Source organism: Cinclus cinclus, chromosome 1, assembly GCF_963662255.1.
Source record: "Cinclus cinclus chromosome 1, bCinCin1.1, whole genome shotgun sequence".
NCBI lineage: Eukaryota > Metazoa > Chordata > Aves > Passeriformes > Cinclidae > Cinclus > Cinclus cinclus.
Window position 1 is genome coordinate 40,047,598 of NC_085046.1, and position 27,312 is coordinate 40,074,909.

General features: G+C 38.7%; 1 protein-coding gene across 4 annotated transcripts in view; it reads left to right on the forward strand.

Annotated features, from left to right (window-relative positions):
• The window catches only part of RBMS3 (RNA binding motif single stranded interacting protein 3), a 432,183-nt gene that overhangs the window by 196,242 nt on the left and 208,629 nt on the right, over nt 1-27,312 (forward strand). The window lies entirely within an intron of this gene.

Here is a 27,312-nt window from a genome sequence, read left to right on the forward strand (position 1 = left end):
CCTTAACATATTAGTAAGAACAAAAATAACCAAGACCTTTTTTTTTGTTTGAAAATAAGCAACAAACTGGTTTTCACCCTTAGTGATGTGGTGCAAGATGTCTTTTCTGAAAGAATTTTGGAATGGGGATCAGGTTTGCCTTTATAACTCAAGTCTCAGATAGAGGAAAATATCCATATTAAACGAGTCCACAAAACTCTACTGTCTCTCAGTGTGGGCCCTCCATGCCTGCTGTGGATAGTTTGAAGCCTAAAGGCAAAGCTGAGATAACAGAATTTTTCCCAGAGGTCAGCTTGGTCCATCAAGCTGAAACCAAAATCTAAACATCTGGCCTTCTGGGCAACTCTCTTTATCAGCCACAGTCAGTGATGTGCACTTGGACCTGCTGAGTCCATGAACCATCTCCTCCCTCAGAAATCTGAAGAGCTGAAAGGAAATGCAACTGAGGCATGTTCAGACCTAAATCATAGGTGAGGTTCCAGCAGTTTCTTCAAAAGTCCCTTCCAAAAGAGGACCACAACTGATTCGTGTAAGCAGTGTACATTAAGGGAAATATTTTAGCTGTTATAAGACAGCTTAGAATTTTCAAAACCATTCTTAACAAAGTAAAAAGCCTCAATTAATGTGCCTGCTTAAAATTAGAAGTCAATAACTTCTCACGTTATGTAGAATATACGAAAGAAGCCTTTGTATCTGAAGCTTTCCATTCAGTGCCCTGTTCTACCATTACAGTTTGCCCTGTTATACCAATACAGTTTGCTGTGTCCTGTGTTTGTTAAGATGAAACTCTACCATCAAAAGTGTTATTAACTTCTGCTGTTCGCTGTATGTGTAAAGATTTTATTTCTAGATGCTGAATAACAGATTGGATCAAGGTCCCGCTGTGTAAAAGTCGCAAGGTTCTGACACATAAACAAATTACATCACAGTAATACATAGCTGATTTATCCTTCCTTTACCGAAGGATAAAGTAACCTGAAATTTTTGCATGTATTTTCAGAGAAAAATACTCATGTGGGTGGATTCTGAAAACTGGTTGATGTGTAATAACCTGTTTTTGGACCAAAGTCCTGCAATATGCACAGGTCTGTGATGAGTAGGTCATGAACTTGGATGAATACCGTGAATTAGTAAAAAAGTAATTTACTAAATATGCGGTTCCAGTTAAAGGCAATGCACTTATTTAGCAAATGTGAGTTTTTAAAAAAATTGCCTTCTTCTAATTCCATTCAATGCTCATTACCTGAGCACCAACACTGTGCAAAGCTCTGTAGATGTTAGAAATTAAAATCCAGTGCTTGAAGTGAATAAGATGCTTGCCATAGAAGAAGCTATTGGGACGCCTTGGGCAGAAGTTGATTTCAGGCATTATCTCTTGTTTCTGCTGGTGTGCATGTGCACGCCAGCCTGCCTCACGTGTGCATTCAGGGAGAGAGCGATGAAAAGGTCAGATGTGGGCTATGGATATGATCTCTGTTCATCTTGCTGTGCTGATGAAGTTTTGTTGATTGAATGTAAATATGCCTTAACTCTTCCACAGCATGTGCATCAAAGAGAACATTATTAGAGTGAAGACAGGCATTTGTTGGTACAATGAAAGCAATACTCTCTGTGCAATACTGTTTAGAGGTGGTGTGCAGTGGCATCCGGATATATTTGCATCTAAATGAGATGAGCATTTCTTTTCATTTGGCTTTGATTTACCTTGATCGCTACAGGGTTTTATTCCTTCTGGGATTTGGGGAGCCATATTCCCATTATGCACTCATCTTCCCTTCACATACTGTCTGCCACCTTCAGTCAGTGCTGCCAGATAAGTATACATAATAAAGATCTTTTACATCAGATCTGGTTACCATGATGTCAGGCCAGTTTCTGGGGTCTGGGACTCAGGAGGAGCAATGAGTGATGACTGCAGCATTTATTTAAGTACTGCTTTCCTTTTTTTATTAGTTTTTTTTTTTTTTTTTTTTTTTTTTTTTTTTTTTTACTTTTCCCCTTTTTTATGTTTAGTATTGACTGTATCTCAACCTGCTTCAGCATTATTAATGATTCTGAGAATAACTGGATGATAACGCATAGTTCAAAATTTTTTGTTTTAAAATTGTTTTAAAATCATTGATTTTCCTTTTTTTTTTTTTTTTTTTTTTTGCCTCTGAAAAGCCTCTGTAGTTCATTAACCAGTATCCTAAAGGTCCATGTCTGACTCCCTCATTCATTGAGTTTGTAGTTGGGTATGTTCTATGTGTCACATGTGTCATTTAGCTTAACCAAAGCATTTCTTGGCCCAGCTCTTCTCTTGGTTTCACCAAATTGCATTTTAAATCAAAGTCATAGTAAATCAATTTAAATCTCAGTATAGTGCTGATGTGTCTTACAGGGTAGCCAGAGCAATGGCGCTTAAGGATAATAATGTAGAAAAACACTTAGGAAGGAAAATTTGTAAATCAACACACATGAGTGAGCCTCTTGCGTTGCACATTATAAACTTTTGCTTTTAATTAATGCAAGGTTTAAAATCTTCCTTTGCCCAATATAATAATTTCACTGAAGTTCTCTTTCTTACATTCTGCAATCTCTAAAAAGATTTCAGAACTATTCTAGCACTGGAAAAGGAGAAACTATAATTTGTCGATTGTCGTTTGGATTGCAGTACCTTCCAAGGAGCACTGGACACTTACCAAGGCAGAGGAAGGTCCATCCCATGGCCCAAGGACTGAGTGATTTAAAAAGGGAAAGACAATTACACAAGGTAGTGACAGAGTAGTGTGTGTACTCTTCTAATGAGAGAGCTGTCCCCTCATTAACAAAACTTATTCTCACTGTCTTCACTTTTTCTGTCCCTTTTTTCATTTCAGTAAGGGATTTCTGATTTCTTACCTATTTACCCAGGTTTTGTTAGTTTGTATCTTTTGATGTTAAGTACATTTCCCTTCAGTGGAACATCTCCAATATTTCCCTTTTCATTCCCTCTCCAAGTCACTGGGGCAATCCTGTCCTTCTGACATACTTAATGGGATTTGTCAAGTCCTTGGTGTAACCATGTTTTATTTCCATGAGTAATGAGATACTGTGATAGGGCATCTTGTCCTGCCCTAAATGAGACATGCCAAGCCAAACATGAAATGGAATGCCAAACGCTATGTCCTATATGTTTGTCAAGTGTGTGATCTATTTTTTAGAGACCCAACTCAGTACACTGAAATATTTTACTACTTGTGAACTTTAGCTTCTGTTAATATGATTGAAGCAAGTGGAAATGGAAATTGTCAGGGCAATTTAACAAAGCGAGTCTGTAAAACTCATTACATCCCAGGTAGTAAAATCACTTTAGAAGGCACATTCTTCAAACTTGAGCTTTATTCAGTAAACTGCATTGGTGCCTGACCTTTTAAGAGCTTTCCCTTGCTTGGGAGGGAGGAGGGGGAAAGGCCCTGTTGTTCAGAGCTACCTATCTTAAATTACAAACAGCAGCCAGACTTGACTCTGTGCTTTAGATCACACAGGATGACAAAGTGTGCAACTGCTCCAAACAGACATTTAAATGGCCAGCTATTTAGATGAGTTTGATGTGTATTTCATGTAATTGTATACTCCATAAAGCAGTAAAAAACCAATGTTGTGTGCTGGCTGTATTTTAGCATAGAGTAAATCAAAGCACCAATCTCATGTTTGTAATTCAACCTATTTTATCAAGAGCTGATGCTTTAAAGAAGCTTTAGATTGATACTAGGTAGTGGGTGTGAGAGGGTTAAAGATGCTTTGGAGAAAATAATTCCTGTTGGGTCTATAACTAATTTGCATAGCAAGATAAATTAGCTGTTGAGAACTCTCTAAGATCATGGCTGGGTTTCTCCTGCACTGCAGTGTAAACATGCCCCTAAGTATGCCTCTCTCTGCACTGTCTCCATGCATGTCACCAAAGAGATGACAGGTTTTTCCTGCCAAAGTTATGAATGAACCGCCAATCCACCCTAGATAACAAATTTAGGCTCTGGTTTTTTTTCTATTTTTTTAATGCTTTATTCTTCCGATCATACACCACAAATTTTGATTAGTGGCATACATGAAAAGCAAATGTGTCATGGGCTGTGTCTCTACCAGTTCATTATTTTCATTTTCTAGTATGTAAACAATTATGAGCTGTAGAGATTGCATTTTCTTGGAGCTATCCTTTGCCAGGCTCATGAGCACAAGTCAGGTTGCTCATTAGTGAGCCCACACAGAATTTAGTCCAGTAACCTTTGAAGGAAATGGAAAGCCTCCCACATATTTATTGGGTGTCAGATAGGCATTTGGTGCACATTGTGGCATTAAAAGATTTTGTCCAATTGCACAGTGAGGCTTTTGCCTTATCTATGTAGTTTGTGAAGTTATGGGAAGCATGTTAGAGCTGATTGTGGAAAATTTTGAAAAGAGAAAGTGTTATCCTGTTTTGCAATTTTCATGTTGTTTCATAATTTCTTTTTTTTTTTTTTTTTGGCCATTGACGTTATGCTTTTTTTTTTTTTTTTTCCTCCTGGATCTATTACCATCTTATCTGGAGGTTTCCTGAACATCTTTAAAGGTGGTTGGTAAAATACATAAGTGAAAATAAAAGATGGTTAAGAATGGATTGGGAGTGGGGAACAGAAACTTTAAAAAAGGAAGTTTTTGCAAAAAGAATTAGTATAAAAGAAGAAAAATATGTTTCTTTTTGATTTTCTATGGGCAGAAGTATTTGCAAATGCATGAATGGTACTGAGTCCTACATTCATGAGAATAGTCAGGTCCATAAGTGACAGATGAAAAGCTATGTAAATCCATAGCGCTCCTGGTAAGAATCCTCCTTGTGTATGTAATCCACAAAAAGTTAGCCAGCATAAAGAAATGATTGGATATGATTATACATATAGGTAATGGAACTTTGCAGTAGGTGGTTTCTTTTTACCACAGAAAGTACTGATCTTTGTGTGTGAATTGCTTTACTTCAAGGGGAACTTGCTGCTAAGTCAGATGTAAAGCCTAGGATGATGTCTTTTTTAAAATTTGGCCTTTTCCCATGGAGAAGAGAAATGCACCTTGTTTTCCAACAGGTAAAATTTATTCCATTGTTCTTATACATTGGTAGCATTTCTTCTTCCCTGTTTAAACTCCCTTTTCCAGTGTGTGGCAATGGCTTGAGTTGGAAGCATGAAAAGGGGAGGAATTATAGGAAAAACATTAATGTTTCAGGGGGTGTTAGAATATGAATGATCCACCATCCTGAGGAACAGGAATGCAGATGAACCTTTGACTGTTGATATATGTGACATGCTTTATGGTTTTCTTTCAGAAATACTCTCCTTTACAGAAAACAGAAATAGGGGTAGTTGGGACCATGCTCTGTTTTACTAATCAATCTGCAAACTGTGTGCTCTAGTGACACTGGGATAAAACCTTTTTACCTGGAATTTAAAAAAAAATACTTTAAATACAACACAGTGCGTTTACTATCCATAGCCGGGTAATCTATAGCAGTTTTTGAGGTAGGAAGCTGTTTTGAAGGTTTACATTTCTTGAAGGATGGTTGACATTTCTTGAAGGCATTTAATTCAATGGTGAGTTGGCTTAAATACTCAGCTTGCCTTCATTTATTAGCGTTATTTCACCTAAAGCAGAGATTTCCAAAAATCTTTCACTAGAACCAACAACAAACTCCCTGTGGTTTCTGCAGATTCCGCTCTGGGGCTCACAGAAATAATCATGAATTACCTTTCCTTAGTCAAACATTTTTAAACATCAGTATTTTCATTTGATTTCTGAAATTTCAGATTTTAAGGCAAATTATTCATCTTTGAATATAACAGTTAATGCAGCAATCAGTCTTTCCCTGCATGCTCCTCTACTTAAATGCAAATCAAATGTTGATGAAAAAAAGAAAAAAAAAAAGAGAAAGAAGAAAATATTGGATTTTGTAAACAGCACTGTGATTGATTAATAAATCTAATTCTCTGTTTATGTATCTTGTCACTATTTTATCACCTTTTGCAGTGCTACAATTACATTTCAATTTTTGGCCTTTTTTTTCATTTGCATTATTTTACATGTGCTCCCTTTAGTGTCATCATCTTTTTAAGTGCTTTATTGTTGGTAGCAACTGAATTACAAATCATTTACATTAACACATCTGCAGAGTCTTAGCAGGAAAAGCCTTCCCTCTTTTTACCAAATTCTATGAGATACTGCAACCCGGCCTTAGTTCAGAAAAATATTTAAAAACATGGTGCAGTTCTGGTATTGTAATTGATCATGTTAGTTTTTGTTCAGAAGATGAGCTTAACTATGTTTAAAATTAAATATGTGAACTGCTCGGCCAGTTTTTCTGTCTGTAGCTCAGCTTTCTTCTAACCTCAGCTCTCTGATTTTCATTTTGCTCATAATATGGATAGAATGAGTTCCTGGGGAAGTCCCTACAGAATTACCCTACAGAATTACAGAATTACCTACAAACACAGCCTCCTTGCTGAGGAAAAGAACTGGCACTGCCCTTGGAGCACAGAGTCATTTTCAGCGAGCTTAGTCAGAGGCTTCCAATAAATGATCTTAGCTTGAATTGTAGTTTTGGTTGGTGACTTTGACATCACTATGTGCAAGCAAGAGATGCTCACAGCCATGCATGTGTTTAGACTGACTGTGATTCCTCCACAACTTGTGTGAAGGAAAATGTGTTGGACTGTGTTTAGTTTAACTACCTGGAATAAAAGGAAAAGATATATTTTTACAAAGATGGTGAGAAAATCTCATTTACCCAGGGCTTTTAGTACCCAACATAAAGTAGCCCTAATCATAATTATTGGAACATTTTTACCAGGAATATGGTACCAATGTTTGAAGGCGTAAGATTCAGACCTATTTGTCTTCTTAAAAAGTGTATTGGAAAAGATATTTGGTATATACATCATTTTCCTGGTAATCTGAATCTATCAGTAACAAAATGAAATTACGCATAAATTTATTATGGAAATGATGAGTTGTCACAAGGCGAACACCTGCAGTGACTCCTTCTTTGTCATAATTTCTTCCCCAGAAAGAGATGTAGGCAGTGAGCATGATCCCCCATTAAACCACTGGGGTTTAGTAACAAATCATATTTTTGTTAGTCACTGCAATTATTTCTTTTGCCCTAGTATTTATTTTTCAAAGTAATAGAATAATTCCAGGATACAAATGATTTCCAGAAATTCTCACCAATTTTCATGGAATTTGAAGCTATCAGTTCTTTTCCAGATGTGCAGACTGAAAATATCTATACTCTGTATAGATATGTGTATATGAGAGGCTAGAGCTCTATTAGATAGTAAACGTTATTGAGCATATTATGTACAATCTATTGAATATAAATCTGTTTTCTGCACCACCATTGCTATTTTGAATACCTCTTCTTTCTTTTTATCAGTATTGCTCATATTTTTTTCCTGCAATTAAGCAAAAAAAGCAAGCAGCAGGAAAGGCACATTAAGAAAATATAATAGGTGCATTTTTGTAGGCCTCTGTCTCTTTCTGCATACAGTGATATATGAATGATTTGCTTAAATTTTAAGCTACACAAAGATAAAGAATTCAACCCAGAGAAAGAACATTTAGGAATTCTCATAGCAAACACAGGGATGCCTAGAAACAATACTAGTGCTTTCCAGGGAATGGAGAAAATATATTTTAAATCATTAATAGCAAGCCATGATCCCTTTCTCATTTCCTAGAGAAAAATGCCAAGGTTTTAAAAAAAAAAAAGTATTATCACTGAAAGTATGTAAAAAGTTATCTTTGCCTGATTTTACAATTAACTGATCCAGTAACTATTTCTGAAGTAGCAGTGTTTTGAAAAAAAATGAGATCAGTATTAAACTATTAAACTGACTACATGGTGTGTCTGCATTGTGGGTGGTACTTCCTCATGGAGGTGTCTCAGTCTCCAATGCTGCTGTGTAAGGGTTTGAGTAAACTAGAGGAGTTTCTGCCTGGTAGGGTATACTTGGTACAAGCAGACACTGTGCTAAGCAGGCCTTACAGTAGTGCTGGCTTAAAATATTCAACCTGTAGTATTCTGGGGAAAATTTCCAGTCTGGTAACTGTGTCATATTTTCTCTCAAAACACTATTTGTTTTCTATAGACAAAGAGCAGGTTTTGTATAGGTAGTTGAAAGTACAAAGAGGTCTCTTGGCAAATCATTAATCTTACTTTTAATTGCTAGTCAGCACTGTAGCTCTTTTCCATAAATTAAGAGGAGGGTTAGCCAAACATCTTGTGTTTCCTGAGGCAGGGAGCAAGAAGAGCTGATTGTCAGGGGCAAGGACCCCATTTGAAACTTGTATTAATGTGTAATATCATTCAATACGGGAGAAGAAAGGAAGAAAAAGGTAGGGAAAAGAAGAATTAACTTAGTTTAGAAAGCTGGAAGACAGTCTTAACTCATCCCTGGCTTTCATTTTTTAAATGGCTTTTATTTTGCTCATGAGTAAATGGCATAGCTGTCCATATTCCCCTCATGTTTTGTTTTTTTGTGAATATCTTTACACCCGTGTGTCAGTTGAGAAGTGAGTGGCCCTGGTCTCACACCCCAGAGCAGACATTCACAGTAGGGGCTGGCAGGACAAGGACCATGAGATGCAATCGTTTAGCCAGATCCAGAGAACATCTTCTATTAACATCTCCGCTGAAAAAGGCAGTTGAACTGCTCTTCCTCCTTGATGATTTTCACCTAATCATTATTTTCTCAATTGCATCGTTGCATCATCAAAGTGTATTCTATGGTATGGGGTGAAAGCTGAGGGACCTTCTGAGAGAGAATTCTTCTCATTCCTCCTTATGTCTGCTATTTTATTCATTCAGGGGGAGTGTCTGAGTTTTCCCAGTGTGACGGTGTAGACAGGGAAGGAGTAAGATATCACCCTCCTTGCACTGCCTTCTGAGGGGCAGGGTGCTTGCTCGTGGGATCAGAGCAGGCACAGAGAGACTGCTGGGGTCCCCACACCCTGCTGTCCTACAAAGATCATGCAGGTGGAGGGCTGGGCTTTTCATGTCCTCTGTAATTTGTCTTCTGTAATTTCCTTTTAAATTTTCGAAACAGAAAGCTCTTAATTAGCCTTTTCTAAGTTGGACTCTGAGTCCGACTTGGCTGCTTGTGAAGAGCTCTTTAGGTAAGTCAAGTGTGGGGTGCTCTTCTGTTCTGTGTAATAACATAGCTCGTCAGCTCAGGGATATCACACACTGGTATGACAAACACTTTTCTTTGTATCTGTCGCAGGACTATTACTCTTACAAAGTGCTTTAAATGTATTAAAAAAAACCCAACAACAACCAAAAAAAAACCAAAAAACCCACACAAGGCAAAATGCTTGTCTGCGAGAGCTTGCACAGTGCTGGTGCTTGTGGATTAAACATGTACAGCATGCAGCTCTAGTGCACTAGCAGCTTTAAGTACTGAGCAATTCAGCCTCCTCTGATAAAGGCTGGCGTATTGCCCACTTCCATATATGTTTCTGGATACAGCATAATGATATTGAGGATGTGACCAAGAAAGCATGCAGCTCCAAACAATCATGCTGGTGTTTTGCATGCCAGGCAATATGGTGCTCTTGACATGGGGTCTTTCCCTTTCCCAACGTTTATCTGCCTTGTTTAGATTGAAACCAATTCTGGGAGTTTCCTTACATTTTATTTTTAGTCTATCAAATCCCAATGCTTAACTACCATAATACAAGAAAACAAACAACATCAATTACTCTCAAAAAATAATGGATGTTATACTGAAAATTGCACGTGTAAATTTATAGTATTACTCAGACTTTTTAAAACATTATACAAAATTCCTCTTTAGCAAAAAAAAAGGCAAAAAGTACTGCTGCCTTCTGGGCAGTAGCACTATGGCATTCCTGTACAGTAGATTTTCCCAACCTCCCAACTCTGTTTAAATGCTTGTACAAAGATGCGTGCCCCATGGGGACTGCAAAACAGTATCACAGAATGCCTAAAAGCATGGGAGGCCACGTTTTGTGTGGGAGCAGGAATGCTAATCATCTTGTCCCCTTGATAACCTCTCAAGTGACACTAAAATGGCAATACTCTATCTCCAGTCTGAAAACTGCTGCTCTCCAGGCAAGGGGTTAACTCAATCTCCCCAGTAAGAAAAGTGAAGGTACTATTCATATTGACTTCTTAGGCAGCATAGAAACCTGATTGCATGAAGGTAAGTGCAAAGACAATGTTTGTTGGCAGGGAAGTTAGTTCTCTGCCAACAAGCAGTAAATGAGATAATTAGAAACACAAAATGCAGAAAAACATGAACAGGGAATGGAGAAGTCAGAGCTTGAAGATTTGCATACTGCTTAGATCACTGGTGTTTTTCCTGTTCATGTAAATTCTGTTTTATACTGTTTAGTTCTTTGGTTAGTTTTCTGTTTAAATTTCATTTTGAAGTATGTGAAGAAGGACCAGATGGTTATACAGTTGGGATTGGTGGCAGAGAGGTAGCAAATGATTTTATAATATGAACAAACCAGGTTCTAGCTGTTTGATCTCAGCAATTTCTTCCTAGTTTGGAAAGCCATCTATTAAATTTCTGTTTCCCATATGGTCACTCATAGGTTGAGATCAAGTCACCTCTAAACCATCTCTTTGATGAGTTAAATAAATTGATCATCTTGCATCTCACACTGTGAAGCAAATGCTTTGTTCCTTTCATCATTCTTCTGGCTTTTCCCCTTGCAACTGCTCTAGTTTTTCCAAGTCTTTACTGTGAAAGTGAGAACTTAGACCTCACAGTTCCTGGATTGCAAGCACTAGAGCCAAGGTGTTGTACTTACTCATCCTGTGTCCTCTTTTCATCACATCTTAGCCTCTTGAAGCAGTGATACTCTAAGAATTTGTGTTCATCTGATTTAGCCTGACCTCAAGGCTTTTTCAGAGGTACAGCTCAAGGCTGAGCTCACCACCTAGAAAAATGCTATTTCTTATTCCTAGATGAAAGCTTGCATGCTTTTAAACCGTGCATTGTTTGGTTATGTTGATGCATGAGAGGGCAGACTGATGTCAACTTTTGAATCAGTGTGATCTGGTGCTCTAGTGAGAATAAATAGTTTTGTTATTTTCATTGAAAATAGCATGACTGTAAAATGAATGATTGTATATCTGGACAAAAAAAGTACTTCAAGATGCAGGCAAAATGGGAAAAGGATCATGAATAAGATTGGATTGATTTTCTGTTTTTTTTTTTTCTTTTTGAACCAATCCAGTAATTTTATTAGCCTAATTTGACATGTTAGTTTCAGAAGTCAGAATTTAGGCATTATTTAAGATGGTTGTTTTGCATTCCCATGTTTATATAAAAGACCTCATGTAACTGAGTATACGGGGGGAGAAGAAAATCCTTTGATCCCTCAGCAAAATGTTTTTATGTAAGTAGCCTTCTCGTGGTGAGCTCTGGAAGTCTGGACAGATCATTGTCCATCTGTTTTTACAACTTTCTGTGATCACCGTCCAGCAAATGCTGTTTAATCTACAGAGAATAAACACTTCCAGAGCTGACAATGTGCTTCCCAGGTGCTGAGGGGGAGGGTGACACAGCCAGGCCATTTGCTGAAATGTAGAAAAACAGTCATCCAGAGAAAACAAATATCCATGGAGACTTTAGGGAAGAATCCCATCTCTTTCATTTTCTTTTTCTTTTAGAAACCAGAGACTCTTTTGGAAAGAAATATAAAGGTACTGGTAACTTGTCTTGTGCTGGACAGGTTAGTGCACAGGAAGGAAGAGGTGCCAAGACTTTTAGAATCAGTAGCCCTTTTTTATATATTGAAGGAGTGCAAATGAAACATGTAATGTTTGTGCATAAGGCAAATGAAACAAATTCCCATAACTGTGTTTCCATTTGGACCACTGTTGATTGCTGGAAAAGGGATTGAGCTCCCAGAACTGCAGCATGGAAACGAGCTGCTTTGTCTGGATCATGTCATGGCAAGGAGGTTTAGTAGCTCTGAGGTGCTGCCCTCATTCGTGCTGGAGCTTAACATCCCCTCCAAAATGTTGTGCAGCAGGCAGACAAGCAGCCCTCATTGCTGTTCATCCCAGGGACTCCGCCTGTCCAGGCTATATTCAGATCAGAAATTCTGTGCTGGTTTTCTCACCCCAAGAGAATAATGCAGGGCTTAGGCTTGCTGGCACAGAATATAAGTATTATACATATGTTTTCATGTTATGGTAGCAAAAAGGCGTATGCCACTGTCACTGGTGCTGCTCTAACTACAGCACTGCTAGTTTCTCTTTGTCTTGATCTCAGCTTTATGTGTATTTGTGAATGCTTGTGTTTCTATTCACAGGATATTCCTTCATGGAAATCCAAAGGGTATTACAGAGCCGACACACAAACTTCCTGTGCTGTAAAACCTGTCTTCAAGTACCCTGCACTTCTGAAATACCCTGAATATTCAGGGCTCTCTCCCTGTCTTTCTTAACTGTTCTTCACTCTAAAGTGTACAAGACCTTGTAGTCCTTGATAGTTTATTCCCCAAAATGCTCAGCGTACCTCAGCTCCAGGCCTCTTTTGTGGCTTTTTGTTTGTTTGTTTGGGTCTCTCTCTTTTAGTAGGTGGTTATTCAGATAGATAATATGAGTATGAACCTAATTTTGGGGCTTAACTAACTCCCCTGGCATCCTTCCATCGATTGCATCACCTCTGTGTGGCAGGGTTTCAGAAAGGAGAACAGGAGAGGGAATGAAGCAATTTGGCTTTTGACTACTTCTTCATGAGCTCTTTGGAAGGGGTGTGACAGGGCTTTACTCTCAATCGGTCCCCAGGTACATAAAAATAAATCTTGTCCAAACATATGCCTTTCTCTAGCTGCAGTGGTTTTAAAAGCAAGTTGCCCTCTGAGCTGGGATTCCTTCTGTGTTTTCTCATCCTGAATTTAAGGCTTGGTGGTTTTAAAATGTAAGTAAGTGTTTCCCATCTTTGCCTCTAATGCATTAATATCACATATCATCTCAGCTGCTGAAATTAATAAATGTAGTGAAGAAACCACATCCACACCCCAACTGGCCTTCTTGTGTGTCTGGACTAGGCTGACAGCCCTGTCTGCCAGCAGTATCCATCACTGCCAAATGCAAGTCTACTGGATGTGCAGCAGTAGGTTCATGAAGTATTTTGCCACTACTGGTCCAGCAATTGAATATGAATATTGGTAGGATCACATTGAGAGCATTATTTAATAGAGCTCTTCCTTCTTAGAAAATGGGTTTTTTAATGGACTGTGGAGCTAGCTCAGGACTGAAAGGTCTTGTGTGCAACTGAAAGGCTATATAAACTAACAGCAGCCAACACTAGGTGTAAAAGCTGGGAAAACTCCATACCCTGAATGTGGCTGAGTCAAGTTCAGGGTCAGCACACTTCTATTCTGGACAAAAGAAGTCAAGCCCATTCCTTGCCCTCTGGAAACATCGGACAACTGAGGTTACTGGGAGCTTGTTTGCTAAGCAAAGTGGGATCTTTTTGTTTGTCATGACTTAGGCTACTTCAAATAACATCAACTGTTTCCATCTTGTTAATTATCTGTAGTAAGGAAGGCTAATGAAAATTTAAGAATAATTTCTACTCTCATTTTGTTACCTGTAAGTATTTTTTCTAGCCTGTCACAATTTCCTGTTAATCTATTCACCACTATGAAGTTTTAAAACGGCAATGAAGAAAAATAATTTTTGGATTACATCATTTCAGAACAGACCTTTGAGGTCTAACTGCAATGTCAAAGTCACAAGGCAGGCACTGGTTTTGACACAAGGTGCTTTATCATCTGCACAGCTTAAGTTTGGTGGTTCTTTGAAAGCTGGGAAATGCCTGCTGAGAACTGCTTTGTGTCAGGTTGACCTTACCAGCAACAGACACTGTGAGCAAAGATCTTAAAAAGGGGTGTGGATGACGCATTTGTTTATTTACCTATCTTTCACTGATGTACTTTGAGACATAACAGCCTTGCAGAGCCTCATTAGGTTCATGTAAAAGAAAGTATAGGGGAAAACTACTTTGTCTTGTCAGTACATTACATATGTGTGTATATATACACACACCCAGAGCTCTTAAAAGAGAGAAAATTATTTATGCATTTCTTTTATTAGATAATTTAAAATGGCAAAAATACTTGCTAGGATTCAGGGCTTTGGCACAGGATATGTTGTCCCCAAAGTAGTCTAAGGATGGCACATAATAGTAATTACTAAAAAAAAAAAAAAAAAAACAAAACAAAACAAAAAAACACCTACTTCATCTGCTACTTCAGATTTTGATCCTTTATTCTGGGCTTCCAGAGCATGGATGACACAGTAGATAGTACCAACCCTCAAAATTAAGAGGCAACAAATTCAGGGTAGTGTGGATACTCTTCCATGCTCTGTTGGTGGTTTACTGTGTGGCACTGGTCAATTCAGTTTTTCTCATGATCTTTGTACTCCTTCTAGGTTTTTCTTTTTGATGCCTGTTGCTCTTGGATACTTTCTTACTTTCTATCTGTGCAGAAGGTAGCAAAGAACAGCCCTGTTCTTGTCACTGCAGCATAAACGTTATAGAAAAGAAGGAGAGAAGCATTTTTCTCTGGTTGTTGTTCAGTGTTTCCATTGCGCTCTAGGGAATATTGTGGCCAGGTTGACATGAAATTTGGAAATGCACAGTAGGACAAAGGACTTTTCTCAAAGTGATCCCCCCACTCCCTCAGGATGGTGTGGATCCTGTTGTTGGGAAACTGAATGTTTGCTTCCTGTGTGTGATGGTGCTGGTGGCTCTGCTGGTAATACACCTGCTTAAGTGTTTTTTTCTGGATCGCAGCCCTAACAAATTGTGAATTCCTTATCCTCTCGTATCTCCATTACTGCACGCTTCAGAGCTGCAGCAAGGCATTTTAGTGTCCAGGGTAACACCTTGTACTTGGCAGCTATTCTGCTCCCCCCACGTGGTCTCCTGAGTGCCAGCACCTGGGCTGGGGGAGGCTCAGGAAGAGAGTCCCAGGCTCAAGCCAAGCGGCTGCAGCCCACCTGCGTGGCTGCCATGGCCATGGCACTGCTCTCCCTTCCATCTTCATTTGCAGATAAGGCTGAGGGAGGGAGGGTGCTGCTTTTGACCTTGACAAGGCACTACTCTTGCTCCCTATGCAAAAAGGCTTGGGCAGTGGCCAGAGGCAGGCTGCTGGATTATTCCCACCATCCAGTTTGGATGCTTCTTCTGTCCCTGGCCTTATCTTCAACCTGAAGGTTTCCCTGCCCTTCCCCAATCCATGCTTCTGTCGGCATCAAAACCTCTCAATCTGATTGTATGCAGTTCCTACTTCTGTAGTTTTACGTGGCATGATCTTATTTATTTAGACTGGTCCCAAATCCACCATTACAGTTGATCCATTTATGCAGCAGCCCCGTAACTCCTATAGTTTTGACAGTAAGCCCTTGTAGGTAGGTCTACCTTCAGGAAAGCCTTTGAGACGACTGAAATGTAATTAAAAAGTGAAGACCAGATGTTTCTTCCCAGATTATGTTTCCAAGATCACAACAGACCTTTCAAAAGCGAGGAGAGAAAAGGGAAACAAGAGAAAACCTCTACTGCTCTGCTTTAGCAAGGGAATTTCCTGAAGTATATACAAGAAAAATCTGGATTTTGTTAATTCTTTTTCTTTTTTTTTTAATTTTTTTTTCATTCCATACTGAAGTCTGTAAGCAGCTTGAAATGGTAATAAAACAAATTGGACTTTCCATTCCATTGTGCAAAGCCAGCAGATTTGTTTTTCCCTAGTGCACCTGCTTTGTTGCTCAACCTTTCCAGATGAAAAAAAAACAACATTTTTCCTACTACTTTTTTTTTTCTTTTTCTGGAACAGTGGTTTGCTAGTATTTTTTTTCCTGTAATTTGCCACAATAAAAAATGTTCTCTTGCATATACTTTTGAAAATCCTTCATTCCATTCTGTGAAGGCAAATAAAGATATGCAGTTGGGGGAGAAAATTCACATTCATCACAAGCAAAAGAGAATGTTTGAATAGGTACAAATCTTTTTAGTAAAACTGCCAGCAGACATACAGCATTAATGTAATTATGGCATTGAACTGGCAAATTAGAGGAGATATATTCCTGCCATTTTTAAGAAGACAGTTCCACAGGCAGAATGATTATTTGATAGGTTGAGGTTACTTCTAAGTATTTAATTTGATTCTGTGATCTGTGTATTATGTTGTCTTTGTGCTGTCCTTGACAAGAAAAAGTCCTGTCAAAGAAAGAGGGTTTTTCCCCAGGAGAGTATGATGATGATTTTTGTCTCGTAGACAGCAAATATGTGGGTAAACTTTACAGATATTTGCTTATTATCTTTATAAAAAGTTAAATACAGATGTTATTTAACTTACCGATTTAAACTGACTTTTAAAATTTAAGTACTAGTAAATGTCCTACAAACCTCTTTAGGACATATTAAATCTATTTTACGTCCAGGGAATATGTTTCTCCTTGTCCTAGGCAGAGTACACATTTACTGTGACCATGAAAGGAGATCTTGTTTAATGGTCACTAGGACTACACTGTTGTAAGTTTTGTTTGAAAGTGGGACCTTTTTTTTCCCCCCACACACTTGTTTTGGTACTTTTCAGGATATGGTCATTGTAAAAATTACATCCTCATTAATAAAACCAAATTTGGTCATTTCAAAGATATCCATATATATACACACACATATATATAAATATATATATACATATATATTTATATGAATAACTGTTTCAGTTTCACACTACCAGAAGAATATAAATACTTGAGTAATAGTTATATGAAGGTAGCACTGTAACTCCCACAGAAATTATGGACGAGTTTTTCGGTGTTTTCTTAAATTGATGCTCACAATAATTCATCATTTCTGTCCAGACCTGGGGATAGCAGTGGGCAGTCAACCTTCCTATCCTTAACTAGAGTCAGTGAAGACTGAAAGGTGCTAGTGTATGTTACCTTCTTGGGCAGTGCTGCTAAGGACAATGCTGGAGTGACACAAGGAGGCCATAATGATTTCTGATTTTGAGCTCCTCACTCACTTGCTTTATCTTTAGATCAGCATAATCTGGGTGTATTATTTAACAGAGAGCAAAGTGGGTTTGTGGTTTCCAGCTGGGCAGTTTGCTGAGCTAAGCTGAGAGCTGTAGGTCTTTGCCCAAGTCCAGTTTTCAGGTTGTGCCTACAGTAAGGAGCAGTTTGGACTAACGGGAGCAGATCTGGGGAAGCAAACAGGGCTGCAGAGCTGACATCCATGCTGTGCACTTCACTGAGGTTTTATCTCACATTCTTGTCAGGCCCTGGAGGCAGCAAGTGGTGGAAATACATCAAGTGGAATCCTGAACTGAACTTCTGGGTAAATTTAATCTGAAAGCACCTGAGTTCCCTGAGCTCCACAATGGCTCTGTGATGTAAACCTGCACATGTCAGGGGGGAATAATTAGGAAATTTGCATAAAAGATACATTACTGATTCACACTGAAATGCAAATGAAGATTCAACCTCAGTGAGCTTCCTGCCTGTTCATATTCAAGCTACTTTGTACCTCTTGGAAAGTGTGAAGGAAACAAGTGAGAGCAGATTGGGGTATGGGAATAATTGTAGTCTGAGTAAGTGGGAGTCAAGGCTAGTAATTGCCTTAATTTTGTTGTAAATAACTTCATACAGCCATTATTGGAAAAAGAGCCTAATAGAGCAAGTAGATTGCTTTATAAGGTTTAAAAGATATACTGGATTGTCTTTTGCCCATATCGTTATCTGTTCATAACAGCGCAGACTCTGTTTTTCAGTTCCAAGTTTAGTCCCTTGAGCCTTTATAACAAAATTTCTGCTCCGTATAGAATATTGCAACATGTACTGTCAAGAATAACAGTTATCTAAAAGCATGGAGAAAAAAAAAATGCAGTGCCTGCTATCATGTTTCTTCAAACAGAGTCTGTGCTGAGGAGCTAGAGTTCAAAATCATACTGTGGTACAGCCTGAGCTAAGGCACTGAGTGCTCACATTGAAGAGGATTGCAGGCTCAGGGACTCAGGCATGCAGGGGATTTAATATGCACCTACCAGAGGATTGCAGTCAGGGTTTTGTACCTTAGGTTTTAAGGATTTAGGGAGTTTTGTAAAGATGGGCATGTCCAGGTACTCAAAGTTTAGATGATAAAGTGCAGTGGTGTGACCTGTGCAGTGGTAGAGAAGTAGGTAGAGTTAAAATGCCCTTTTCCTCTGGCCTCTTTTCTTAAGTAGACTAAGTTCTTTTTCAAATTGTAGCTATTTATAAAAGATTTTCATCAGAACTGTCTCTCCTTAGATTTTTATCATGGTAGTCCCCTGGCTCCTAAAAACCTTTCTCTAATCAACCTCATTGACTCCTCTATAATTAAATGGAGAGACCAGAGGCTGAAGAAGTGGAAAAGAGATGATGAAATAAAAAGGAAGCCTTCAAAACTGTGCTCAGAAGTCCCTGGAGCCACTCCTGTCAGAAGAGATTGGCAATTCTTGAATTTTCAGGATTTAAAAATGAGGAAGAAAAGACTGGCTATTTGTTTGTTTTATAATGTTTGGCTGTTGCATCTGTTCTTCCCCTGGTATTTTATATCACTGCTGTAGATTACTGTAGTAGAGAATATCTGTAGACCTCTGTGTCATCTGGAGCTTCACAGTCCTTTAAATGTAAAATATTTTGAAATGTGCAAAACCAATCTGAACCTCCTCCCTCTCAACTCCAGTTATTTCTGCTCTCCCTCATCTCTTTCAGCTTGCTCCTTCTCCACAGCTTCTTTGAATGCCAGATGCTAAAATACCTGCTGAATAAATTTTGATCATGGTTTGGAAAACAAAATGTTTTGCAAAGAGTTGAGGGAGGGGCAAAGGGGTGCCCTTTGTTAATCTTTTTGGTGTTTTGAGAAATAACCAAATGCTTAATGGAAAAAAAAAAAAAAAAGCTGAGAGCTTTGAAATGTCCTCAGAGCCACTGGTTTCACTGTGCATGACAGTGCTGGTGTTGTGTGCATTTTCAGTCCTCTAGATGTCTTAACCCTACACAAAGAAACCTAGAAAAAATCAGAGTTGTAGGAAGATCCATATCTGCCTTAACAGTAATATCTTATTTATTTGTAGTAGATCCCTCAGAGGCAGGCTCTGGCTTTGTACAGAACATGTTGGGAGGTGAGGGACAGAGGGTGTCATGGGAGGGCTGGTGAATGCAGGTCCCCTTCCCACTGGTGCTGCTGATGAAGTTGAACTCCATGGAGTTTCTGCAGCTTCTTGTCTCCTGCTTCCCCTGAGACTGGGACAGCTGAATCTCCTTTTCCTACATCACTGCACAGGACATGTGTCTCCAGTGGACCTGCCCATAGGTCAGCAGCTCTGCTTCATGACAGCTTCAAAATACTTCACTGGTACCATATGGAAAAACAGGAGTGTGTCTAATTTTCTGGTCTTATTTTCTTGTCAAACTTTGTTACTTTTCTTTTCTGGTTTTTTTTGTTGTTTTTTTTTTTCCCTAATGCTTTTTCTGCAAACTGGGGAAGTCTTCAGCAGCTCTCCTATGAGAGCTTACCAGAAAAGGGCACAGGTGCATGGATGTGGAAGATGCTGCAGAGACCTCCTGGCTTTCCCACTCTGCTCCTGAGGGATTTCTAGGTGCAGCTCCAGCTATTTTTAACTGTGTATCTGCATAGCCTATCCTCCTGGGAAGGGATGTTGACTTGAGCTTGCCCAGGCTAGTGTCCCTCTCAGCAAAGGCTCGCTGAAACTTTGTTTTCATGGATATATAGGCACTATCTTACTATTGTTACATGGAAGTTGATAGAGATTATTTAGGACAAGAGTATTTGTTCCCTAATTTTAAAATCAACATTATTTTAATAGTCTGTGCTACAGGTTGACTTTTGTCGCTTCCTGATTTTTCCCAGAGTCCTTTCCTGCCTTCAGCAGCCTGGTTGCTGGAAGTCTTGGGACAGAATTGTGAATTTGTTCTATATTTTATTTGACTATCCTCAGCAGGAACATATGTTGGTGATTATCTCAACAGGTCTAGTTTTAACTCAGCATGTGTAGCCAGCTCCCTGCCCTCTGTGAGCACCCTCAATATTGACCATCACAAATGGCAAACCCCTTGCTTACACCCAAGTAGTACTGTCTGACTACCAAAACACTGGAGAAAGTACAGACCTAAATAAAAAGTGCATGCACATGTCTTCACCTTTATTTTTTTAGGAGAAGGCCAGATTCCTTCAGACTTTCTGTTTTCTCTGCCATGCATAGTCTTGAACCTGAAAATGGCTTTCTGCTTCCTTTCTCCATTCTACCAAAACTTTTTAAATGCTATTCTCTCTCTTGTTCTCTAAACTTTCAGTACTCACTTTTGTGAACTTGTGCTTGCCCTGGAGATGACATACAGTCCCACAGAGCTGGTCACACTCCATCATGTAAGATGGCTGGTTTGAACCCTGCCTTGTGCTAAACTTAATCAAGGCAGTTAGAGTAAATAATTCTCAGTTATTTACTCTGGTTGTCACTGCCCATGTTATGTGTGCTGTTCTCAGCCTTATTCCCCCATGTCTCTGCACCCATCATGGACCCAAACTTTGCCTCTCAGAGCTGTGTACTAATTAGAAAATGTGTTTTCTTTTTTGATTTTTTTTTCTTTTTTTTTTTTTTTTCCCACTGGCTAAACCAGTGATGAGGTTGGTGACTGCCATCCTGAGAGCTGATAAAGGAGGTTTGTAAAATTAACTTCACCTAATGAATGCACAGCTCTTCTGCGTGGTTGGATTTTCAGTGTGCCAAAACACAGAACATTTGTTGTTTTTCTTCATATGCTGTGTTCATTACCTGTGTAATATTGATCACAAAGCACTTCCCAGAGCTTTCAGAGAAGTAAATTTTGCCAGAACAATGACTCAAAGCCTTAGTCTGCTAAGAAACTTTAATGAGTAGATATTTGTTTACCGTGTTAAATTATTATTCGGTAATGGAAGAAAATAGGAAATGACTCAGACTGTAATAAAAAGTATTTTTTTCCAATAACAGCAAATGCATTGCATAGCAGTTTGTGGTTTATAGTAAATAAATAATGAAAGATGCTATTCCAAAGAGATCTGCTTTATTTCATGTTGTTTTCAAAATATCAGTGGTTATGCATTAATATGTAGAAGTACATGCAGAAACCTTACAGAGGTGAAGCACAGACAAATTTTGTTAGCCTCAAATTTTATTTCTGATTTTTTTTCTTCCTATGCTTTGCAATTTTCTCTTTCCAGAGTTGTCATCCATTCTACTAGTTTAAGAGGGGATATTTTTTTTTGTTTGATTTGCTTGTGTTTGCCTGCAAAACATTACCAGTAAGCAGAAACTAATTGTCTGCACTGTACAGCTCTCCAGGGATTTGAAGCTCCATGAGTTCACTTGGTTATATTGCAGGGTTTCTTTCCACTTTCAGAAAATTTGACTGTGATTGCAAAGGATTTGTGTAGTAGCCATAATGCATTTTGTATGGCCATGAGAATACTAAGGTCTCAAAGCAATGGAAAGGACTAAATGCTTATAAAGGACAATGAGTGGCTACTTTCTGAGGTGAAATATATGAGTGTTATGATGAATAGCATGTGCTGATGTGTTAGCAGTTATGTCTGACTTCTGTATAACTGAAGATAATCAGCCTGCTTGATTTGTTTTGCAGTGTGTGGTATGAACAAATTATCTTCATCCTGATTGTATATATTAAATATCTATAGTATCACCTGACTATTTGCTGTATTCTTTGTTGAACTTTGTTAAGTGATTTTATTTTTCATGAAGAAATTCTGCTTATCATGACCCCAAAGATTCTAATTCTCTGATGAACTCCTAAAGTCCTTCCAAGTGCAAGTTTTTGAATGCGGAGTCAATGAAACTTCAACTTACATAGGTTGCTTATGAGTTTTCAATATTTCTACTTTCTTCCTTCTGGACTTAAATACTTGTACATCTCTCTTATTTTCATGTAGAACCTTTCATCATGAGTCTCAGTGGATCACTTAACCTCGCTTTGCTTTGTCACTTACAGCAGTAGAAAATATGATGGTGAAAAAGGCATGGTCTTTTTTGACCTTACCCCCCAAAAGAAGAAAAAGAAAAGAGCTGCATAAGTTTAATGGTGAAAGAATCTCTTTTCTTCCGAACAGTTAATAATTCAGAGCTCAGGGAGCTCACTTAGGTTTTGGTGGCTTGGCCTCAGTCCTGAGTCAGTGTAATTTGCAGCAGGGGCTCTAGGGAGGGTCTCTTATGGCTCTAAGGAGGGTCTCTTGCATGCCAGGTGATTGCACCTCCATCAGATTATTTGCCTTCTTGGAAGAAGACATTCTCATTCTGTCTCACCCAGACCTTTCTCGCCTTGTATGAATAATTGAATAAGCACTGGGGCAGGGCAAGAGACAAAAGCTATGGGCTGCTGGGTATCAGGGATGTAGGGCCTGGAACGCAGAGCTCTCACATCCTGCTGGAGAGGCCTGGAATCCCTGGGGGGCTTTGTGCTGTCAGACTGTGCGCAGCCCTTTAATGTTCCCTTTCTGATTTGGGAAAAGGCAGGATAATCTGCCAGCTATTCTTCCTGACCTGCATTCTCTTCAGTCCCTCAAAGCCTAGCAATGGGCTGCTTGGCCATCTCTGTACAGTTTTTCCTACTAATATTATGTCTGCTGTAAGAAGTACTTCTTAATCAATCCATGGACATACCCTGTTGCACTCCCAGCTCTCAGGTTTCCTTCTTTTGTACAAAGCAAAAAATTGTGTATTCCCATGGTAAACAATGCTCATTGTTTATCAATAGCTTTGGTTGCCTAAGACTTGTGCTAAAGCCTACCATCAAGCCCATTTTCTTTACAACTAAACCTAATCTCATTTGTTGGCCAGGGAGTCTGAGGTTTTTCCTTTCTTTGTACTAACTTAGTGATAATGATAGTAATAGTAATAATGAGAATTAATCTGTGCTGTCCTCCCTGAAATTCACTTAACCAGTGTAGAATGTAGATGTGGAGGTTTCAGCGAGAAAAAAGCAGAAATACTAGAAAGGGGAATTCTGTGTTCCCATAATGAAAGGCAGGTGTCAGAGGCCCAGTGCAGACTTCTTGCTACGCACCTTGCCACATGAGTTGTGGACCTTCTGGGTTAGGTGGCAGCTTCAATAAGTTTTTTGCTATTTTCAGAAAAACTGTCTCTTCACTAGCTTGTGTCATTTGATCCTGATCATAACATGGACACCACAGAGGTGATGACAGAGTCGTGATGGATCATGCCCATGACCTGACTAGGTCCTGGACAAATCAAAAGAGAAGAGCAGTTCTTGACCCATGAGTGGAAGAGATTCAGGGAGAAGACAGCAGGTGATGGAAGATGCAGGATAATACAGTATATTAGGGAGTGGCCAGGTACCTGGATGTTGTGGAATCTCTGTATCTGTAGAGAGATAGGGTTACACAAGTCTGAGGCCATGCAAGGTTTAGGCAGGATTTTTTTTTTTTTTTTTTTTCCCCCACCACTTGAGTAAATATTTTGCCTGGACGTAATTGCATTCTAAGAAATGAAGCTACTGGAATAGTTTAGTAGGAAGAGAAAATCCTGGGTTTTAGGCTTTGTTAACTGGTGTTTTCACATGGCTGTGGCAAATTACTCAGCACAAAGGCACACAAGGAAAATGTCAGTAGTTTGATGCTTGTTTACACAGCATGTCCCTGCCAATTCTATTCCTTCCTATACATCCATTAATAAATAAATGCCCCTCAAAGCTGAGGACATAATAGAGATCAGACCTGTAAGGCAAAACCTGCTGATCTCAGCCTGTTTTGATTCCACTCTTGACATCTCTGTCCTGTAGCTGGCAAGTGCAGTTACAACCCAGAGTGTAAAATTAAAAAGTAAAGGGGACTGTAAAAGAGGCACTGTGAGATCATACCTGCTGCCACGCTCTAGTTTGTACAGGCACCTAAGTTCATTGTATGGCAAGATTCAGGTTCCACTTGGAGGTGGGTCTGAGTGTGGGTGGCTCAGGCTGCCCTACAGCACTTCCCTGAGCCCAGCCTAACCTGGCCCTCCTGTTTTCACATCAGGACAGCCTCACTACACTCATTTGTTCTTACATTACGGAAAGGGCTATTTATTACCATCAGCTCAGGAAATGACCTAATGTGGCCTTGTAAGGCAGAATTAATTTGCAATGACTCCAGCTGAAAGTTGGCCATCTTTTAACTTAATAACTGCAGAACTGTCAGCTTCCTTTGAAGTTAATAGCAGTTGTGGTGTTGAAATAGGACTTTTCATACAGGAAAGCAAACTTGACTTGATTTGAATTGCAGTATGTAGTGTTTTCCTCAGTGGAATAAAGGGAGAGGAGCATTTATCTGTAAAACAAAAAGCATTTTTGTGTTTAAGGAGAACTCTTATTATGGTGTGTCTTTTGAATACAAACTTAGCAATGATGTTTTGCAGTGAATATTCAAGCTGGAAATATTTAAAATGTGAATAACTCTTGTAAGTTTTGTGCTTTTTCACAGCAGGGACCACACACTGCAAATAAACGTGAGCCTACTTTGACTCTACCACATTTCACCCTGGGATGCAATTTCTGCAAAGGTGTATGAACCCCTGTTTTAATTAGTTCTTCCTTAATGATCAGAGGAGCAGCTCAGCTGTAGGATGAATAAAGGATTTATTACTCTAAACGCAAAGGTTGCTGATTATTATTTTTCATCTCTAAGTTATTTAAACTTTAATAAATTGGTCATTTTGGGTTATCAACAAACAGATCATGTATACACATGTGAATGTGCAAAATGTAGCTGTTTCTAATTTAAACTAGAGTTTATTACTGCCACTGGATCTGCTTCATTGCTGCTAATGAGATTTTAGGGGTTCTCATAATGTAACAGCATGAATAACCTTTTGTTAAGAAAGGCCACCCAAAGTATGTGAAGTGGTGGATACTATTCACATTATTAGTTTACTGCATTTAGCTCTCAAAAGGGTGATAGCCTTTCAAAATGGAGAGCACTCCCCAGTGCATGTAAGAATGTGATTAAAACCCTCCTACTCCTACGATGCTGCCTTTAATCATAATCCCACTCGTTAATAGCCAAAATGTATTAACATCTGATAGTTGTTAGACACCGTGAAGGGTGGCAGAGGTTTCCATTCAGCTCATGTTGGACAGGTGTCCAGGGAAGACCTCCACCACAGTGAACATAAATACACCTGCTCCTGAGCCAGCCTGAGGATGAAAACCCAGGAAAATGGAGTTCCTTTGTTGCAACTGCATGGGAGGAGTTTCCTTCAACAGGCATTATCAAAGCAGCCTCAAAGCATGAAGAGCTATAGTTAATATAAACATAGATAATGAAGCAAAAGCAAAGTATTTCAAATATTAGGCAAGGTTTTATGAGTGGATGACTGTATGCGCATGTATCTATCCATCTCATAAACTTCAGACAGATGAATAATGTATTTGTACTTATGGCAGGATTAACTATATGTTAATCCATCTCTCACAGGTCATTTTCTGCCATTCCAAGTCCCCAAGCAACCTTAAACAAGTGCCATTTTACTTCTGTCAAGTAGTCAAAGACATTTTTCTTTCCCTTACTCAGACAAAGAATTCTTTATTTAAAAATGACTCCAAACTCTTTTCTGTATTGATTTTAATCCCAGCCCCCCGAGTAGTGATCAGAACATGTTTATATCTGGTAGCACAAAGTTATCAGCCCAAAGCTCTGACCCATCAGCAATTTTCTTATGCATAGGTTTTTAAGAAATGTCATTGATCCAGGTTTAAAATGGGTGAGGGTATGTGATAAATTATGGATAAAAATCAGCCTGGCTCCATTGAAGCAAATGTAGTTTTGAAGTTTTACACCAGTTCTCTGTTAGGCACACAAAGGCCCTAATTCTTGGGAACGTCACTTTTCTGTGGGAACTTAGTTTTTTAAAGCATTCAGAAGATATATGCAAATGCCAAGATTTCTTCAAGGCACTGTGTTGCTAATCTCATTTCTCAAGATAACAATTTAGCATGTATTCACAAATAGAGTATGTTAATATAAATATCTGAACATTCCCTTTTTATTGTACTTTGGTGGAGAGGATCTCACAATATTTACTGTTCATCTCAATCTGTGAGAGTGGAAAGAGTTAATTTGAATGTTTTGGTCAAATTCTAGTTTAAGAAATTCATTGTAATCCCTTTTCTGTTTTCCTTAGGTAAAGTGTCAGTCACTTCTAATCCAAACTTTCTATTTGATGTTGCTGGGCACTGTAGATCAGCCAGTTCATTTTCCCTCCAAGGTGGTTCTGTTTCAGCCATAAGTGAAAAAGACAAATGATTCCAATCTAGTTTTATAAAAAACAGAACCTGTGGGTGGATAAAAAAACGTTCTCTAGATAAGTATCTCTATATAGTTAATGTGATTAGTTTTGTTATTCTAACTCTTGTTGTGAGTCCTTGGAACTATTATTCCTATCAAATATGATAAATATATATTAATGTTGTAAATGCAAGCCATCCAGCAGTGACATATTTTTAATGCTATCTTATGCCCTTTGCATTTATAGTTTACTGTTTTAGCTGCTTATCTACCCTCTACTTTATTGCCATTGTTGTTTACAACTCTACCCCTTCCCCATTTCTTTGAAGATAATCTCATACAAATGTGTAAAAATCTTTTGCAGTTTAAAATAAACAAGAAAACCCAAAAGCCTTTGGAAGGCAGGAAAATAAAAAAAAAAGAAATGCAGATATAGTTTTACACTTTCTAATGTTTTAGATATTCTGGTATACATTATCAGAGATGTTTCACCTTTTCTTTGGCTTCAATCTCTTCTTTCTTGTGCAAACTAAATAAGTTACATTTTTCATTATGTTGCATAAATTTGCCAGTGAAACCAGGCGAAGAGAAAACTTTGCCTTTATTAATTAGCTGTGGCAATACTTCAAATAAGGCACTATTATGTAATTTAAAACAAAAAGAAAAAATACTGGAATATCAAGCTTTGTGCCTTGTTCCAAATAGCAACCTTCTCGAAATTCGCAGGAACAAGACAGCAGTGGTGCTGTGATAGCTCATGGGTGCTTCAGTGGGGAGTTGATTTGGTTTTGGGGTAGAGTTAACAATGGAGCAGCAAAGCTCCCTGTGTTAGGAACCCTTTTTTCCAGGGCCTGTTAGTCTTCAGGACGATGGGAATCTCAGCACTGTTTTCAGCTGAGTTAAGATACTGGCTCAGGTTTGGAATGTGTCTGTTCTTATCTTTCAGAAGACTTTC